We start from the raw sequence: 17618 nt of genomic DNA on the forward strand, positions 1-17618 counted from the left end.
GTCAACTGTTTATCTGTGCAGTAATCACTGGATGATGAGTTGGAGGTAACCTGGGTGTGGGACTGTGCACAGCAGGAGTCTCTGAATGGTTTCAGATGAAGAAAGAGTAGAGGTTGAAGGAGAGGGGGTAGGAAGAAAACAGATACTAGTCTGTCCTTCGTCTGAAATCTGTCATTGTGATAAAATATATAACATGGCCAGGACTCCTAGTCCAAGAGGAGAACAGATTTTTTTTCAGCTGCCCTTCAATTATGATATGTAATAGTCCTGCAGCTATATATGGCTTTACATGACGACACTCTTGCCCAACAGAAACTGGTGCTTTCTTTAAATTGTGCTTTGCTATTAGGTTTTTAATAGGAGCAGTTGTTTAAGGGGTGGGTGGGGGCAGGAGGGGGGAATGCACTTGGTGATGCATAGTGGAATGTACATTAATCTTGTTAATGACAACACAGTTAATGGCTGGCAAAACATTACTTTGATGATTACCTTTCTCTTGTGCAGGCTCTACTTGAGAAACAGAGCCAGGACACCGAAGATACAAGGAAAGTGCCTGAAGACAGGGATACAGGATTTCCTATGATTTTATGTTGTTCTTAATTAGGAAGCATATTGGCAGCAAATTCTAACAATGTGTGGGATGTTTTAGCTGTAGCCAATAAATGTTTTCTATTACAACTCTGCATACTTTGCCTAGCCAGAGCCCTGCTGTTCTGTTCATTGTCTTACAAAATCCCTTATAAGTCATTTTGGGGGCCAATTTCTGTTGGCTTATGCAGCAGAGTTACTTTTGAACATATGTATACTCAGACTCCAGAAGGGCCGTTGTCCCTCACTTTTTTATTTTTTATTTTTTTAATTCAATTTTTTTTTGAGTGATAAATGGGGAAGCCCTTCTTATGAAATGCTTCTGTAATTCAACTAAACAATTAGCCTATGCCTGAGCATGCTCATTTAAAGCAAAAATCCAGGGAATGGATTTAAGTGGTTTTCTCTGGTCACATGTTCACACATAGGCTGAATGAAAAATCCATAATGAATCGTTTATCTGATATTTAATCTCTTTCTCCGTTTATGAATGGTCTGCAAAAAATCTGCAGCTTTTTTTTTTTTTTTTTGTTCTGTTTATAATTTCAAATATTAGTTAAATAATTTCTGATCGGCTTGCAGGTTATTCAGAACACTTTGCTTTGAATGTTCACAGTTTATGACTCCTCTTACTTCATTGATGTAAACACAGAACTAGAGTCTGAACTTGAGTAGTGTATAGTCATTTTTGTGCAAGTGGAACTTAGGGTTTCATCTTTCCAGATGTACTGTTAATTTTACTTTAATTATTATTAATCTTATGATGATCTAGCCACATCTAGCAACCGAAATCTGATTCATGTGTCCCACCTCTGTGTTTGAGTCTTGTTTCAACTTCTAGTTGTGGTAGAAGCTTTCTGACACCCCTTTCTGTAGAGGGGGAAAGAAGGTTGCTCAGGACTGCCCATAAAATGCCATGTATGAAGACAATGAACAATGGAGCTAAAAATATCTCCCAACTTATAACTATAGCAGTTGTTCTGGGTTGCTGCAAATATAAATTTATGGCAAAAAAGAAGGAAGACAAGTTCCAGTATTTAATTACTTGTGAATGTGATTAGCTGCTTGAAAGTGTAAGAACCATATCCTATCAAACCCAGAGCATAAAAGCCCCCTTGCTCTTACATTTCATCTCAAATTGGATCCCATTAATCACTGTAAAAGTTTCAAAACCACTTGGCCGAGGAACTGGGATAACAGGAGGTTTTCAGGAGGTCATGCTCTCTGATTGCATCTCTGACCCTCTGCTGTCTCAGTTTTCTGATCTTCTGGCTTCACTCTGGCTGTGGTAACCTGGCTGTCCCCAGCTGGGCTGTGGTTACCAGTGTGAAATCCTCCCTGGGGCTCTTGTTCCAGGGGACTGGGCTGCTCAGGAGGGCACAGAAAGGAGAGAAATGGCACCAGTGGCTCAGCCCTGCCTTAGAGTTCAGCTTCAAAGAAAGGCAGGGCTGCAATGGGGTGGTTGTGAACCTGCAGAGATTATAACTACACCTTTGGAGTGCAGGCTGACATTTAAAGGCTTGAGGCCTGCTGTAGAGCAAAGAAATGTCAATCTTTAAAAGAGCGGACTGGGCTGGTTAGTAGGAAGGAATGTCAAAAGAGAGTTTATAGGAATCTCTTAAAATTGAAGCAAATGTATTTCATTCCTTTGAAACGAGCACGTTTCTTCTTGATTTACCTGTGAATGGATGTCACAAGGCTGGAGCTGGTTAACAGATGCTTGGAAAGACATGGGGGAAGCACAGAGACTGGGGAACTGGTTACATTTGACTGAGGGCACATAGCATGTAAGCCTGCCTTATATTGGAACTAAATCATCCCTTCTGATGTGCTGGGAGCTGGATCTACACACTCGTTCTCGTGGCTCACAGAACCCTTCAGTGGTTATTCACACCTAACCCTTTCTAGGATTATCCATTACTCTTATTAACAACAGCGAGCGCTACCAAGGAGAAGGAAAAAAATAATATTCTTTCCACAAAAAGGTAAAAACATAATAGTGAATTAAAGTTCTAAATGATAGGACTGTTAACATAATGCCTTTTGTCTAGAATGAACTATAAAACACACATATATACAGTGGAGAGAAAACCCTGTAAATGTGTAATGGACAAAAAAATATAATATATCTAAAAACTGTTGAAAGAATGCATTTTCTCAGCACCAAGGCTATCCATAAAATTTTTACAGTTTTCCACTATTATAACATTATCCTTCATAAAAAATGATATTTTAAAGCAAAAAGGTTGGCAAAAGAAACAATTGGTAGTTTAACGGAAGGACGGGATTACAGCACTGTGCCTTTGCTGTGAACGGTGGAATAGAAAATGAAAAACATTTGGGGCATTATATGAAGCCCAGCAGTCATGCTCCATAGGGTTTGAAGAGTTGAGCAATGCTTGACAAAGATTTTATGACTTCATTTTCTTAACATTGAATATTATTCCTTCAATCTAGTCCTCCCACCCCATTCCTTGCCTTAAATTTCTCCTGTTTTTCAGACAAAGAAATCTGTTTTATTAATATGTATCATTTATATTGAGTTTAATCACATCTGGTTTAATACACTGTTTTGTTACCTTTCTGAGGAATGCCCTGTAACAAGGTATTGGGACAAAATTGGGATAATTTGGTCCCCAGACCCTCCAATACAACTTCCCATATGACTTAGTTTTAGGATAAATAGCCAGAGTCCTCTGTATAAGAGGACAGGTTAATATTTGTGGATAATTGGCTTTGGAGCAAAGAACTTCCTGCCTCCCAAACCTGTGCTCAGACAGATCAAGTTGAAGTTTTATATCTCTTAGCCTACATCATGAATTTCAAAACCAATACTGCTCCCCTCAGTCATAAAATACATACAAAATTAATTAGTCATTCTTCCGTGTACAATCTACTGCTATGTGTGCTGCCAGCAGTGAAAGTCCACAGCCTTCCCCAGAAATGCCTATGGATTATCCTTATTTTGATTTGACATTTAAATGGTCAGGCACAGCTGGGGATTGGGCCAAGTTGTGCATTTGTAATCATAAAATGAGAATTCCTGCTGCAAAATGCACACCGTAAAAGAAAGGATGTTTGTTTCTTCCCTCCAAAAATACTTCAGAGGTTCATGGAGGTCTCAAGATTGGCAAAGAGTCTTCTGCATAGAAGACAAACAGCATGTTTGCAACTACTACAGGTGACCTACAACTGAAAAATTCAAATCTAGAACCAAACTTTTTGAAAGTCTGAGCGTTTGGATCTGCAGTCTTAGCTGGGATGAACTCTAAAAAAGGGATTACTGTTGCCATTTATTATATCAGTTCACATACTGTGCTACACAAAATAGATCTTTCCTGAAACATCACTTTTCATTTAATTTTTTTTACTTCACAGTGAAAGGCAGAATTCCTCTAACCCTTCTGCTGCCGGGGCTGAGTGCGTGCCCTCACATGTGGATCTCACATGCCGTGGTTATTTCAGATTGGCATGTTGTGAATTAGGTGGATAGAGTATCACTGGTGGTGTGTTTTATCCCATGGACTCAGCCCACTGGAGAGCACTCAGCTGGTTAATATTTCATATGGATTCTTTTCTCCTTTCTTTCCAACCATCTATGTAAACTTTAGGACAGCCGGTCTGGTTTTGGGAGGTGATTTCCTCGCTGTGGATTAAGGATCCATTTGTGAGTCACTCTTCAGGCACTTCAGAAGAGTAGATTTCAGACCTGAAAGAATGTATTGTAAACAGAATAATGTGCTTTCAAAATTAGCCCCTGTACCAAATTATGTATTTACTTAATACACCTTAATGGCTTTTGAAGAAGCCATTAGGCTCGATTGCGTAAATAGCACATATACCAAAATATGTATTTAACCTAGATAGGACTGTGCCCCGTGTTGGTTTTCCTTCCTTCTTTACAAAGTTTTATCTTCATGGCCTTTTGAAAGTCTGCTATTGCTGGAGAATTTATCCTCCAGGAGATTGTTTTGGATAGTGGCAGCTGAGGGGGCAGGGAGGAGAGGAGGTTCCTGAGTTTTAATGTGTAGGAAGGAGGAATAGCATTCAGAAGGGCTATGGGGCTCTTCATACTTTGGAGTGGGGAAGGGAGAAATTCAAATATTATTGAGCAAACCAATTCTCTCAAAGGGCAGAATCCTACAGGCCTCTGTGACCTGATTCCTAACTTAGGGAATAGGAGTGGGTTCATGCATCAGTCAGCTTTGTTTGTGCACTGGGCCTGGATGTGAACACTCCTACTAATCCATGAAAAAGATGAATAGAAAAGAAGAGCCTCCTCTTTACTCCCACCACTGAGCTGCAGGGCCTGCCCATGCTGGAGGCACTCTGCCATAGTGGGACTCTCATGGGACTCCTTGGGAAGCTCCTTGAGGACCCCCTCAGGTTCAGGACCACTGCCAGCCTGGCATTTCAAACAGGCCTTATATGTGGGAATTCACACAAAGAACTAAGCTTTCTATTTGGCTCTCCATCTGTATATAATATACAGAGGTAGGATAATGATCCTTGACAGTGGCTTTTTAAGGATAACTTAATGCAACAGAATTAATTTTGGGAATATTAAATGTGAGAGGGGCACTACAGCCTCTCACACCAGTTGGGACTGGTGGAAAATAAGTGGGGAAATAGTACAGAGGAGCTGAACCTGCTGTGTTTCTCTGTTTAACTGCTACCTCCTGTAACTGGCACAGCAAGGAAAACCATATATCTGCTAATGCTGCAGGTGTTACTCTCAGCTAGCTCATAATGGAAAAAAAATCTCTGTAAATAACTGCTCAGTTACAGCAAATGCCAAAAATTACAGTCCATGCTATCCACAGGTGACTCCACCAATCCCAGCCAGGCTCATCAGTTGGAAACAACAACAAACGTGAAAACTCCAGAAAAAGATGCTATCTTGGTCAGAAAATGCCATGAGAACGAGCAGTTAAGTGCTAAAAATAGAAGTGTTGTATGAGGCCCTGTAAGTTTGGCACAGAGTCACAAAGTGCAGAGTGAGAGAGGGTGTGGAAGGCACTGCCAGCCCTGGGCAAGAAGGAAATGTATGATGGGCACACAGGGATGGCCAGGATCAGGGGAGGAGGAAATTTCTCAAGTTTTAAGGACTTTACTATAGACTTATATGTTTTTGTGGGCTCTGGAAAGTTCCTGTCTATACTAATCAGGCTATTAAACAAACACTTTCTGCAAACAGTCTGTGCAAACTCCTTGGGTTGGTTCACCTGGGTCACCTGCAGGGTGGAAGGGACAAGAAGAGTTATTGGTCTTCTTAAGAAATTAGAATAAGTACAATTAACATTACAAAAATAAAAATTAATTCAGCCTGAGTCTCTGGAAGGAAATGGTCTCCTGCTGAAGTCTGTTTTTAATAATTTTCTTGCCTATGTGACTTCAGACAGGTATCTGCAGGCAAAGTAGATTTTGGATCCACTTGAAATGATCTAGCTTGATTTCTAAAGAACCAAAATAATCTGACTTTAAATTAGGAAAGATAGTAATAATAATAACAGTAATAATAATAATAATAATAATAATAGTAATAGTAATAGTAATAATAATAATAGTAATGATAGTAATAATGCAACTGGACTATTCCTGGTAGGCCTCTTAATGATGAAGTTTCCCATCATTAATTTGAATCTGAGTATGACCACAGAACTATGCCAGAAATAATTGTGTGCAAATATATTCAAGCAATGTTATCAACTGTAGGCCAAAAATGCACTTGGAGCTGTATTGTTCTTTTTCATTGACTTTTTGTTGACCACAGGAAAAACAGGTTTTAAGGTACAACACAGTAACAGAGTCTAAAGGATTGAAAAAACTTGTAGAGCCAGTTTGAGTTGTAAGGGTGTGCTAACTTGTGACCCAGACAGGATGGTGGTTTTAAAATAAAATTGAAACAAAGGAGTTCTGTTGTGCTTTTTCCACATCCCCTGCAGGAAATCATATTCCATCCCCTCCACTCTTTGTCCCACACACCTTCTTCCCATCTCATTTACTGCTTTCTCATAGCCAGGATCTTGCACTTTGTTGCTTCCCTGATCATCTTATCCCATCTGAAATGCCTCAGGCTGTCTATTTTTTTCCTGTTTTATTTATTCTTACTCTGTTTAATGAAACTGTATTTTTTTCCCTGCTTAATGATTTAACAAATATTTAGGAATTTTTTTTGGTGCCAAATTACATTTTTTTCCTTGGGGAAAGGATGCTTCCCTAGAGACATTGATTTTACACAGTTAAATTTTTTTTTCTGATTTATATGATTATCATCATGATAGATTTTTAGATACATTTATTGATGATAGAAGATGTCTAAGTAAGTTATTGAAAGGTATTTTTGGAAGTGACATTAAAAATATTTCCTGAAGTTCTTTGCAAAGTTTGACCAGAACTAAAAATATTGTTATGCCCCTTTTGTCCTCTGTGAAACAGTATTTTTATTTTCAGTGTTGGGAGAAGGAAAAGAAAACTGAGCTGCTACATGATTTAGATGAGACACCATCTATAGGGTAGAATTTTGGTACTTCATAAAGTTTCCATCATAATGGCACATTTATCTTTATTAATCTGTAGCTGCTCCCTTAAAACCAGGCCCTTTGCATTACTTTTCTTTTTTTCCTCAGGTACTGGGAAATTGTTCATTCCTGGTGTTCCATCAGGCATGTCAAAGACAAATATTTCTATGTGCATAGAATATGCACATAGAATATGTGCATAGAATATGCAGCTCAGCTTTTCATGCCAAAAGTCCTCTGCACTAAATTTCATGCTGCATTTTCTGTGGGTTACTTAAAGGTGCTGCTTTTCTTGTTTATATTAAAAAGCTCAAACTTAACTTTATTCTAAATCAAAAGCTTTTTTAAAAGAACCTGTGGGCTGCTCTAAGTTCATCATGTGGGAGTAGTGATGTTTTATTTTCACTAAATGATTGTGGTTTCAATAGTAAGAAATTTGCCTCCAGACCTTCTAGCCACTTATTGATTCCTAACTTGACATATATTTATATGTTTACAGAGGTCTACAAATTCTGCTCAGATAAAGTTAGAGGCACCACCAAAGACCTGTTTTCATACATGTTTAAAGGTATTAGATAGCTTTCAATTCTATACATGTGGATATGCACAATTTAAGGAAAAACTGAGTACTGCTCGGAATTATTGTTCCTCAAAATCATAAAGATGTCGTGAAATGCTTAGACCCTATAACTTTAATTGAAAGTATTTATCCAGCTCTGATTTCAACAGATGTCTGAACAACAGGGGAAAAATAACCCCCCACCCTGTAACAAAACATCATCTGCTTCCAGATTTCCCCATGCTAAAGTTTTATGGCGGTCAATGGTAACACACGTGCACTTTTCTCTCATGCTTTTATAAAAACTGCTTATCTCTTTTAAAAAGGCTTCTTTTTTCCCTTATGCAGGGATGTCCTCTGTGTATTGGCTGATTTTCACTTGAAGGTTGAGGACTTTTTCACACTGGGGACACCTGTTTTTGAACCCCCATGTTTAAGGGAACTGGGGGAAAAAAAATACAGTGAAACATTTGGATCCATCTGGTTAGATGTGGGAATGTTGTGATCATCTGAACATCTGGATAAGATGGCCACCAAACTGTTTGGAAAATAGTAGATTTCTCCCTTCTCAAGCCTTCTATGGATGTTCTGAGGGGTTTTTTTTTGCCTAATGATGTGCTTGGCATATTTCTATTCTTTATGCCCCCACTCTAACCACCAGTGGGGATATTCCTCTCCTCCAGCGACAGAAACAGCTCTACTGCTCTCCCACCCCTGTGCTCTCCTCAAGTAGCATTTTCCCACAGGGCATGCACAAATCCTGTTTGTTTTACATCATACTGTCACTGCAGCCACAGGCATGTGTCTGCACTTGTCCCCGAGGCAGAGAGGGGAGCGTGTTTCCTCGTGCCCGTGCGTGCACTGTGTGACCTGCTCTGCTCCCCAGCCTCTCCCAGCACAGCTCCAACCAGAGCTGCTCCTCCTCAGCTTTGGAGTTCAAGGGGTGCAGTGTAGTTGCCTCTGCATCCACAGTGAAGCTTCTTTGGGAGCAGAGCTCAGTGGAAAATACTCCCTGAGCAAAGGGACCGAGCCGTGTCTGTGGCGCTGGGCGTTTGGAAAATGCTGTGTATTATGTTTATAGCAAAAATATTGCCTCAGGCTCCTTTTTCCTAGTCAAAACTTATTTAATAGATAATTGAGAGCAGCCCATGGCAAAACCAAGGTCAGTGTGCTGTGCCCATGTCTGCTGGGCAATGGCTGGAAACTCCTCAATGCCACCGTGTCCCATTCGATGCTCCGCGCGCCCGTATCCGGCCGGGAGCACATGCTGAAATTCCTGAGCCTGTGCGGAAAGTTAAGTACTTAAATGCTTTGCTGAATAGAATTGACGAACATGTGCTTAAGTATCCTGCTGAATTGCAGCATTAATCATTTTTACAGCTGACAAAATCCACTGCCCCAGAAAAATATCTCCAATTAGAATGAGCGGGATTATTTCTTTCATTTGTGTGAAATAAGTGTGTTCCCAGTTGTACTGAACGTGTTCTGTTTTCTGTGATATTAGAAATCATTTTCCATAAGATTTCATATTGCTCAAGAGAAAACTTGAGAAACTTTGGAGTTGATCAGGTCCCTAGATTTAGATTTATATTAAGAAAACATTGTAAGAGAAGACATAATGGGCCAAGAATATGCACTTACTTTTTTTCATTGACTTCAACCTAAGGGCAAAACTTGGGCCACTGTGCTTGTTCCATTAATTCTCTCTTGTGGAAGCTACTTTTTTTCCATATGTGATTTTAATCTGTTTGTAGATACTGAATGTAGTTTTTCATATAGTAGAGTGCTGCTTTTTTCCCTTATTTCCTTCACTGTCTTTCCATAATAGAGTTTAAAATGAGAAAAAACAACAGCAAAACAAACCCAAATCAACAAACCAAATCCCTTTGTATGTGCAGCCAGTTAAGTAGATAATAATGGTAATTTTTCTGCTCTGCTAATGATGATAATATTGATATTTATCAATAACAAATAGCATGCAAGTGCCTGGGTGAATAGAGTATTTTGCACAGTGGGGTTTATATCTATATATGAAACAGGAGTGGGAGGAGGCTGCTAGAGGCAGGTGAGGGAAGCTGAGCAGAGAATTGCCTCACAGCAGAGAGCCTGAGAAACAGCAGAGGGGGAATTTAGTCCTAGCCAAGAGCAGAAATAATCCCTGCAGTAAAAAAGCTGCAGAATCTGTAATCTCAATATCCAGCCCAACAAAAACCATGGACCTTGGGGCTCAGCTAAGTGAGCTCTCACTGCAAACGATGTGGGGCTCACGTGGGGTAATTTGGGAGTGGGAAGGTCCAAGGAAAAACCTTCTGGATGGCAGAGCTAAACCCAGGCAGCCTGGATATTTCCAGCCTGCTCCTTAGAGTGCTCTGCAGTCCCTTTGGTGCTCAGTCTGTTTTATTTCATTTAGTCTGCAGAGGGGACTTTGAGAGGCATTATCTTCAGGAGATAAATTTACAGCCGCTTTCCTTCCTATATTATGTTTACATTTTGAACCTGTGAGTCTGAATATTACCTGTTGGTAAAGCTGACTCTGTAATTATTGATTTTGAGGCTTATGATTGTTCTCTAGACAAGGAGAAGGAGAGAGGGAAGGATGGTCACAAAGCAACCAGCTGTTCCAAGACCTTTGAAGGTGACTTGAGCAAAATCACGTAGCCCAAATAATCTGCTGGAGCAAAATATTTCATCTTCTTGTTGACTGGGCCAGTGTAGGGTGTGACCTTTGAGTTTTGTTGGGAGTGAATGACTTGAGGTATAGCTAGAATGTTTGTAAGGCGTATATGTTAGTTTTCAGAGACCCTGGCTGGAAGGGTTGTGGAGGGACTAAATATATTGGGTGCTAGATCTTGGCAGGAGGGCAACTGAAGAGAGCTCAGCTACTTGCTCTTGGAATTGCCTGTGGTTCTCACCCAGAGCAGCTCTGAATACAGGCAAGTTCAGGGTTGTCCCTCCCTGGATGCCACATATATCCACTTCCACTGCTCTGCTCACAGGATCACAGCCTGTTATGCTCATAGTCAGTACCAGATCCAAAGGAGACAAGATTACCTTTTTAAACAAAACAATAAAGCAATAAACAAACCATAAACCCGCCACTCCAGATGTCATTCCTATGTTAGATAACATAAAACCAGAGAACATCCGCAAACACACACATTTTTCTATTTATTGTTTTAGTATCAGCTAGAAAATGTTTCTATAGGAGTGTCCTCACAAGAAAAATCCCAACTGTCTGAATCACAACCATGTGGATGTTTTATTTTCCTAGGGCTGAACATATTTCCTAAATAACACAAAAAAAGTTTGAAGTTTGCATTACTTTCACTTGAATCTTCAGCAGCAGCAGCAACATGTGGCAATCCCCTCCCTGCTTGTTTCACTTGACATGTTTCATGTTACAGAATCTGTGTGAGAGACTTTGAGAGGTGTTATCTGTTGATAGAGGAATGTATGGCCATTTTCCTATCTACCGTATGTTTACATTTGGAACCTGTGTTGAACATTTGTTATACTCACTTGTTGTGTCTTGTCTTAAATTAAGATCATAAACATTTTGAGGCAGGGACCATGTCTTCCTGTGTGTTGCTGCTCTATTTAGGCCCTACTGTTAAGGATGTGGAACTGACTGGGAGTGGTTGTAATAATAAAAATAATTCTGCTAGGAATTCTTTTGTCCTGATAAAGAAATGTGCAACTCTTGTTATCAGAACATATCAGAGAGTAGGGTGCTTAAAAGTGCTTGTAGAGTAGTAATCACCCTTGCAAATTCTTTTAACCTTGGTGTTCAGAAAAGGGAAAGGACAAAAGTTATATTTTGATTTATAGAGAGTCCTGACAAAACCACTCTCAAAGTTGCCAATATCCAAATATTACCATAGGCTTGCACGTGCATCTAACAGAGATTTTGAACAATTAGCCCTAATTGCCCTTTTCTAATATTGTGGTTAACAGAAAAATCTTCATTATGAGAGCACAAGGCTTGTAAATGAAAGGATGAAAGCTCATGAAATGATGGAGGCAGACCATTACGTCATCCCACACCTAGGCACAACGGGATGCATTAAGGAAGCATTTATGGAGAGGCATTCCATCAAGGCAAGGTGTCAGAGGACATATGGTCTCTTTCACCATTAACTCTGTGAATTTCCATAGCTTCCCACTGGTCCATATTAACCTCACTTTGTGTGATGCTCAGATTGTTTGATATAATTTTGGTTTTGCTCTGAAAATGCCTAATTGCACATGTGAAATTCACTAAAAATCACCTATTAGAGCTTGCTTTTGCAAAAGAGGAATTAGAAAAAGAAATTTGTGTCAAACATTATTTTTTTCAGTAGTCATGACAAAAATTAATAATATAGGCATGAATATGCAATTTTATCTGCATGGATTTCTACTTGACCCTGTTTCCTGACTAGAAAATATTGTTAATATGCCTTTGAATATAGTGCAGCATATTGCTAGACCAATTTGTTTGATGGGTGGAGATCCATCTGAGTCCTTGGTTGTGATCCCAAAGATATCAGTGGGATGCTGGTAATTGCAAAGAAAATACAGATGTAGAGAGGCTTATGATGAATATCAAGGTGGGAATCATAGAGCCAGGTAAGAGTGACAAAATAAAATCTTACATTTAGTCCTTCTAAATCCAGAGCATCAGAGAATATCCTGACTTGAGAGGGACCCGCAAGAATCATCACACCCAGGTCTTAATCTGAGTCCAACAAGATGCACTTCCATCTTTTCACTCCTTGGATGGCTTTGGGGACCTGCTGCAGTATCTGGAGCAGTGGGGAGTCTTCCTCCTTTCTGGGGGTTTCTACACTCTCCTGTTCAGATCGATGTATAGAATTTCTAAATTTAGGTAGAGGAGTGTGTGCTAATCCTAAATGTAAAGCTAAATTTCCCTCTCTGTGGATCTGAGAAGATTTCACACAGACATCATCAAAAAGCAGTTGAAAAATAGTTCCCACATGCATGATCAACTAAGTAGAAGTTAGCATCATTATTATTTTTAAGATATACTTTTTATTTTTAGCATTCCTTCAGCTAAGCAATGATTGTAGCCCAAAATCTCTGTGCGGCAAATCTTGAATATAATGACATTGTGTTTTTCTTACAAATAATTGAAATAATACTAAAAATTCCAAGAAGCCCTAATGCTGGAGAGGGGGAGAGGGAAGGAATTTGTGAAAGTGCTAGGTGGAATAAGAAAGCTTTTAAGACAATCATTATAATAATACCATCATAATAATAGCTTTATCTTGAGGAAAAAAAAAAATCATCAACCAAGCAACCACCATTGAACCTGGGACTAAAATAATCTCTCTGAATTTTCAATTGGTCTTAAAGCACTGGTGTTTTCTAAGGTTAAAAAAAATATATAAAAAGAATACATGTCTTGGTTTTATCATATTATCACAACATCTTGTTTTTCATGCTACTTCTCTCCTGTCTTAGACCCTTTAACTTAAGCTCCCTGAAAAGTCTCACTTCTCTGTCAAAATGAGTTGAAGACACATTTGGGTTGAACAAAATATTGGTGTTGTTAGGAGTTTAAAAATCAAGGGTCTTTTCATTAATGTTCAGAAGCACTGATGTAGGAAGAACAGAGCACTCCCTGTGTACAACCTATTCCATTACATTCTCCCAGCAGAGAAAATGTTGGGATGTCATTCTGCTGTGTACTCACATGTAAACACTTCTGTGTTTAATACATGGAAAATCCCTAAAATGTTTGCACAAAGAATATTGTTATTCCCTGTACATTTTAGCTGATGCTTACTGGGAGGGAGAAAAAAAAACCAAAACAACCAGTGGACTGAAATTCGGAATGAAAAGTCAAACGATTTACATTTTTCACATAAGCCTAGATCCTAATGACACATTGTCCAGTGCTTTAGAATATGTGCATTCAGAGGATCAAGCTATTAGGGAAAAATTCTCATCCTGAAAAAGAGGCTTATCACTGAATCAGGAATTGCCAGTTAATGTCTCCTCTGGGATGCTTGTTTTTAAATTGCCTTTTGGGAGGCTTTATGACTGCATCACACATCAGCGCTGTGATGTCAGAGCAGTGATGCTGTTTTGAAGCACATCCCCCAGACTGTCCCATTTACTGTGCAGTAGTTCACTTCCCAGAGTGGTTTTGCAGCCCATAATCTGGATTCTGTTTGGAGAAAACTGACTGGAGGCTTTGATCCAGGCATGTGCCCAAATGTTCTCCAGTTCCTATTACAGGAATAAGAGGCCAAACCAATGACTAGACCTCCTGAAAGTTTGGACTCACACTCTGGGATATTTCAGTTTGGGGATTTGGGCTAAATCAAGTTTAAAGCAATCCTGTCTCTATCTCTCCCACAGTGCAGATAAAGAACCCTCAGCTCCAACTGCTCCATTCTATTGATCTGCTCCTGTGGCCACAGCTGCCTTGAGAAAGTAGATGTAGCCTATGACATCTTGAAAGTATTCCAAATTTTACAAATGTTTTCTGTGCTAGTTGTTTTTCACTTATCTTTCCTTGGATCTGGTGCAAATATTCCTAAATGAATTTTAAATGATCTGAGCCTGTGCCCATTTATTTTGTTGCAAAATTTAAGATTGACCTATTTCCCCCCCCAAAAGATCATGCTGCACTGTGAAACTATTTGGGCAATGTTTATCCCTCATTATCATTGAATTTACTGTTTATGGAGGTATTTAAAAAGATGACATACCTCCCTGCTCTCAAAAAGAATGAAAGGAAATTGTGAGAACTATAATAAGTTTATCACAACACTTTTGTCCTTGAGTTTTCAAAGCTGCCTAGTACTGCCTCACAACAAACAGTCAACTCCTAAGTCTACTTACACCAGTGGGCACCAAAGTTTATGGTAAGTATAAGCAAACTGTGATATTTCTATCTTTTGGTGGAACATGCTTGCATTGCAGGTTGTTTAAATTGTGATTTTTGATTTAGACATCCATCTCTCTTGTGTGTTTTTCCTTACATGCTCAGCCTCATTAACCCGTCCAGTTGACCTGCATCATTCTGGTGTTGACAAAGATAGGCATTATGAACCTTAGGATGTCATAAACACCTCTAAAATGTGACCCTGCTTGCATGCAGTGGGGAAGGTTTGACAGCATTACACCAGTCATCTGATAAGCTCGGGTCAAAGTCGCCAATTGCTTGCCTTTTGTTTGGGTGTCAAGGAGGCAAAAGCTTTTCATGTTTTTAATAAGCAAATTAATGAAATACTTACAGTACACTGCATACATTAACTCTTAGGTAGCTGGTTTTCCTCTGGGGCCATCTTCCCAAAGGTCAGAGGCCATAAATGGAGTTTCAGTTTCCAGGAAACAAAGAGGACAGTATATTTCAGTAATCTCTTCCTGCATGTAGTTAAGATTCCTCTTTTTTTCCCCTCCCTTTTTATTTTTTTTTCTTCACTTTGGCTTACTTTCTAGAGGCATAGTAACACTTGCAGCTAAGCCAGATGTAGCATTCAACCAAAAAAATGCACTGGATGCACGTTCCAAGTTTGCCAATGGCTATGCATGAGGCTGGAATGTCAGAGCAGGAGTGGTGGATTAGGAAGATTGTGTTCATGTTGCTCAAAGCAGGAGCCAGAAAATGTCTCTGCAAGTTCACTGCTTCAGCCACCTTTTCTTCTTGGATATAACATGTTTGGTAACATTTTCAGGCTCCTTATAATCACTCTCTATAGTGTTGCTTACATTTTCAGAATAATAACCAATTAGTTCTCATTTGTAAACTCCAAACTACTTTAGAAAGCCTGACTTTAATTTCTGTAATAAAGAGAAAAAAAAAAGGAAAGATACTTTTGCTTACCTAAAGAGACATTAAAACAATGGCAAACTATCTTGACGTTATCTCCTGTTAGCCTCTCTTCTCAGACAAATCTACATTTTCTTAATTTTTCTGAGCAAAATCCAATTTAATACACACCTGATATTAATGATACACCTGTGTCTGGGTTGACCACCTACTTTTCTGTTCAGATGACCAGATAACAACCCTGTGATGGAAGAAGTTAAACTCCATCTCAGTTTCTATGACTATGTGGTGGATTTCCTAACTTGTATTTTATACTTATTTAAGCTATTATGTAGTGTGTTACAGTTCCCATTTTCTGTTCTCAGCCTCAAGAGCAGGTGGGACAAGTGAGTGAGCAAACCCTTGTTGTTTTGTTTTTGCCTTCTGGTACTTTAAATCCAGAATCAGATTGTGGCATGCTATAAATGCAGTTCAAGATGTGCTTTGCTGAAACTCAATGGATGTTGTGAATTTCCAGGAGGAAAGTTGCTGGCCATCAAAGCTACTGAAACAATTGACTTCTCAGACATGTGGTTGGGAGAAAAATCAGGTCTTCTATTAAGCCTGATACTGACAAGAAAATAAAAAGGGCTAAGTGAATAGAATATTCAAGGAGAAAGGGGAAGATACTCTTCCTTTCATGTGACTGAAAGTCTGTAAGCATCTTTAAGTGATGCTCACCTTCTCATTCCATACAGGTTTCACTCTTGAAATCTAAACCAGACTGTTCCCTTGCAGATTTAAGTAACTAGTGTCTGGAACATTAAACATTCAGCAAAACCCTATAAAATGAGACAAGGAGCTGGCTAAAATAAGCTCTCCCTGCTGCAGGCCATGCAGTCCAGGCTAAACTGAGGCCTGCTTTTTGGGGAGCATCCTCCTTTAGCCCAGGTCAGCCTAAAGCACTTGACTCTCTCAGGTTCCACCTACGGCTCCATGCACAAATGTTCCACAATTTACTACTTAAGAGATACCTAAGTTATATAAAAGACATAAGAGATACAACCATGAGATGATTTTATCCCCTCTGCACTGGTTAGACTGCTTTCACTCTAAAATGAAATAAAAAATGCAGGGAAAACTGCCTTATTAACAAAAGCTATTAAAGTAATCTAAGCATCACATTAAGCTTTGCTTGCGCAGCAGTAGACACAATAAGAAAGACATATTATAGTCATTTAGATGCAAGATAATTTACTATTTTTTAAGATCTTATAGCATCCTTGCTCCAAAGTTTTATCTTTTACTCATTGCTGTATCTGAATATTTGGTCCCCTCCCCTTCCCTGATTGCTGGGAAGTGTAGCCACTTTCTAGTTGGAAAAATTTCCTCGCAGTATGTGTTGGTTCTTTGCTATCAAACTGGGTGGTCCTGTCGTTAGGGATCTTACAAGGCTTTATCCTAAGCTTGGCTTGTTCAATATTCACCAGCCCCTAGGACTGTGCAATAGAGCATGGCCTTGTCAAGTTTGCAGGTGGCACTGAGCTGCCAGAGTGTGAGTGCCTCTGGAGCAGGATTAGAATCCAGAATGATTCTATTAAATTTGAGAAGTGACCTGAAATTCAATAAAGATGTCCTGAAAGCACTGCAATAAAAAGTGGGAAATTCAGACATACTACTGGTGTTCTGCAGGAATTGGAAGGTCAGAGCTGGACCACAGATTGTAAGTCAATATAGGAGGCTACTCCATCCCAGGATGAAATAGGAGTGTGGCAATGTATTTCTGAGCCTCTGGTGAGATTTTGGCTCCAATTTTGAGTCTGGCATTAGGGATCCTCACTTCAAGGCACAGACAAATCTGAGAGAGTCCACAGGACAGCAACCAAAATGATGAGAGGTTTAGAAAAAGTGACCTATGAGGAAAGGTTGAAAGAACTTGGTTTGTTTAGTCTAGGAAAGAGAAGACTGAGGAGGTACATGATAACAGACTTCAAATATTTAAACGGTTGTTATAAAGAGGAAGGGGATCAATTATTCATGTCCACTAAGAATTGGACAAGAAATTAGGAATGTCTTTAATTTGCAAGAGGAGGATTCCAGTTCGAAAGCTTTCTGATGGCACTGGAGGACATTAGCAATTTACACAGCCTCCCTGGATATTAAAGGTTTATAAGAAGGACTTGAACAA

At 39.4% G+C, this 17618-nt stretch overlaps 1 long non-coding RNA gene across 1 annotated transcript in view; it reads left to right on the plus strand.

Annotated features, from left to right (window-relative positions):
* Positions 1-17618, plus strand: part of LOC306808032 — a 106082-nt gene that overhangs the window by 5380 nt on the left and 83084 nt on the right. The window contains exon 2 of the long non-coding RNA XR_013775885.1: positions 14296-14547. This is a non-coding gene — a long non-coding RNA (uncharacterized lncRNA). The remainder of the gene's footprint in view (positions 1-14295; positions 14548-17618) is intronic.

Source organism: Erithacus rubecula, assembly GCF_903797595.1.
Source record: "Erithacus rubecula genome assembly, chromosome: 14".
NCBI lineage: Eukaryota > Metazoa > Chordata > Aves > Passeriformes > Muscicapidae > Erithacus > Erithacus rubecula.